The sequence below is a fragment of the Arachis duranensis genome, chromosome 10 (genome assembly GCF_000817695.3).
Source record: "Arachis duranensis cultivar V14167 chromosome 10, aradu.V14167.gnm2.J7QH, whole genome shotgun sequence".
NCBI classification, from domain to species: Eukaryota; Viridiplantae; Streptophyta; class Magnoliopsida; order Fabales; family Fabaceae; genus Arachis; species Arachis duranensis.
The window spans coordinates 2,580,851-2,584,326 of record NC_029781.3 but is presented as its reverse complement, the minus strand read 5'-3'; positions in this window follow the sequence as shown (position 1 = coordinate 2,584,326).

Genomic DNA, 3,476 nt, shown 5'->3' with positions numbered 1-3,476 from the left:
TCCCAAGCTGCCATGAGTACTCTCTTTCTTTCCTTCTTTCCTTTGTCCTCCTTTTTGAGCTTTGGACAGTTTGACTTGAAGTGTCCAGCCTCCTTGCAATGATGACACGTCACCTTGCTCAAGTCTATCTTGTGCTCCTTTGAACTTGAGCCCTTGTATTTGCCCTTGTTCTTCATCATCCTTCTAAATCTCCTAGCAAAAAACAAAAGTTCGTCATCTGAAATACCATCACTAGACTCACTCTCTTTCGGTTCTATTTGTGACTTGAGGGCTATTCCCTTTTTCTTTGAGTATGTGTTTGTGTGTGTGGCTTCATAGGCAAGGAGTTTTCCTCTCAGCTCATCATAGGTTATGGGACTTATGTTGTTACTCTCGGTTAGGACAGTGGTAGTGTTTTTCCACTCTTTTGTGAGGCTTCTAAGGAGTTTTCTCACCAAGGTTTGTTCCGCATAGTTTGTACCCATAGCATCAAGGTTGTTGATTATGATTGAGAATCTCTCAAATGCTTCATCAATGCTTTCTCCATCCTTCATGCTGAACATCTCATACTCTTTTCGCAGCATATCAATCCTCGTTTCTTTGACTTGTTTGGTGCCTTCATGTGTAACCTGGAGTTTTTCCCAGATTTCTTTGGCTATCTTGCATCTAGACACCTTCCGGTATTCTTCAAAGCTGATAGCGCAGTGAAGAAGGTTGATTGCTTTAGCATTCAGCTCTATCTTCTTCTTATCATCTTCATTCCATTCAGCTTCTTCTTTTGGAGTCACCACTCCATCAGCACTTGTTTTTGTTGGGATCTTTGGACCGCTCACAACGATCTTCCATAGGTTGTAGTCAATGGATTGGATGAAGATCCTTATCCTTTCTTTCCAGTAGGAATAGTTCTTCCCGTTGAAGAAAGGTGGTTGGTTGTTTGACTGACATTCAGTGAGGGTGTAGGCAACTGTGGTTGTGCCCAAGTTGTTCGCCATTGGATCTTTGCTCCAAGCGGTTAAGCTTGATTCTTGAGACCTTAGCTCCTGATACCAATTGAAGGTTGTGGTAGGCTTAGAGAAGGGGGGTTGAATCTATGCCTTCCTTTTAAGTTGATGTTTTGACCCTTTTTAATCAAAGTTACAAATCTGATTCTGTTTGAACTCAGCAGCGAAAATTTATGAGACAAATTATTTTTGTCTCATGAATATCAGAAAACAGAACATGACAGAGAAGAAAAAGCTAACACCAGCATATATCCTGGTTCGGTTGCTTTGTACTATGCAACCTACATCCAGTCTCCTCCACAAATATGGAAGAATTTCACTATAGTTAACAGTATTACATACACCAATAACACAGGATTGACCCAATCCTATCACACTCAAGTTCTAACCTAACTTGACATTGGCTATGCTAACACCTAACTATCTTCTCTTAGTGCTAACCCAACTAAGAAAGGGAAACCAAACAAGTGCAAGATACAAGACAATTAACCAACCTAAAGAAATCTGAAAACAACTCTAGGCTTTTCTCTCAAGTGTATCTCTCAACTATTTCACTCATGGCTTTTTCTTAAGCTTTCTCACTTTGCCTTTTCTCTCAAGAAATTACAGAAAGATAAGCTTAGAAAAATACATCACAATCAGTAAAAACATGAAGGAGATTGACTTCACCAACAGCCTCTGTGCTATGCGAAAAACCATCCTTTTCAAGACACTGTTCTCACACTCTGGTGTTCTCTCCTTCTTTTTTTTTGAATGAACAGAAAAACTTCTTTTTAACTCCTTGCATGTTGCTGGGTTCTTCTTCCAAGGTCAACATCTTGAGCCTTGAGCTTCACCAACCACAGATTCACTTTTTCTCCTTAATCATCAAAGTAGAACCTTTCCTTCTGACTTTTCCAACTTGACCGAAAGCCACAAAGGAGTAACCGAAATTGTTTTCCAATGGTCAACCAAAATCTGAACCCTTGAACACCAACTTGGTCTCCAAGTTTTGATTAAGACCGTAGATACACAGCAGAATAGGGCAGAGAACAACTTTCCCTTCAAAGCCATTTTCGGATAGAGCAGAGAGTAGGGAAGAAAGGATGAAGATCTGATGCATGCAAGATGATATGGTTTACCTTTCTTAAGCTTGATTTAGCTTGGGATTTCTGTTTTAGCTTCTGTGCTTCAAGCTTCAATTCTCTCTCTCTTGCTTCTTTGGTTAAAGGCTTATGGAAGAAGCTCTTTCTCTTTCTTACTTTTCTGAAGTCTTGATATGACCTGATTTGAGAGGAGAGGAACGTTGCCTTGGTTGGAGTCTGAAATCTTGATGTGACTTGATTAGAAGGAAGAAGAACGTTGCTTTTAGTTAAGCAAGAGAGAGGGAATTTCAATTCTGAAACCAGTTCGGGCTTGGATCGGGTATTAGTATGCATGGCCCGATTTAATTTCTTTGGTTTCTTCCTTTGCTTTTGCTTGGGCTCTTTATTTTGCTTTCAGCCCAATATTCTTTGCTGAATGCCTTTTATTCCATTTGGGCTATTAACATTTGGCCTGCAACAATAAACAATTAGTTAATAAGTAGATATAATTAATCAACACTAATTATTTATTTTGCTCAAAAATAATGTTTGTCATCATTAATTAATTTAGTTAATTTCTTAACTCAACAAATCTCTTTTTCAAAAAATAGGTTAAACAATAAATAACTATATTAAAAATAGTTTATAAATAAGTTATTTGTGTTTGAGTTTTTAATTCTAAGAATATTTATTTTAAAAGAAATGTGATAAAATGTAGTAGTATTATGAGAGAAGTAATTTTTTTAACTTCTCTATAAGTTTATAAATAGCTTCTTAAAAAGCTGCAATTTAATTTTAAAAATTGCACTAAATATTAATACTACTATTTTTTATAAGCTAAAAGCACAAAAAATTTATTTTTAAGCTTTTCAAATGGATCCATAGTCTAGTTTACCAATAACATAAGCTTGTATGAAAACTTTTTTAGAAATAACTTTCATAAATTATATATAAACATTTATAGAACCAAAAGATAAAATTTTATGTTATGAAAATCTTATCAAGCCTTTTTCTTAAGCTAGAATGTTATGCCCTTGTTTTAATAAAAAAATTGAGTGACAATTTCACAATTTATTGTAAGGTTGGTTTACATAACATGCTAGGTAACAAGATTCTCATTTTTGCAATGGAGTAGTACTAGCAACCTTTTTGTGTGTCCTTGGAAAATAAATACCTTTTTTGCAATATATAACTTTCTTTTTTTAAATTTTTAACTTATAAAAATTCTAACATTAAAATTTGGTATAATTTTTAAACTTACTTTGTAATTTTTTAAAAAATTATTTAAATATTTATGAAAAAATAAAAAAAAGTGACTTCTCTTAGAATAAAATTTTTTTATTATTTTTTTAAATAAATATTTTTAAAATTAAAAAATTAAACACAAAATAATTTATTTATAAATTACTTTAATTTAAATTTTATATTTTAA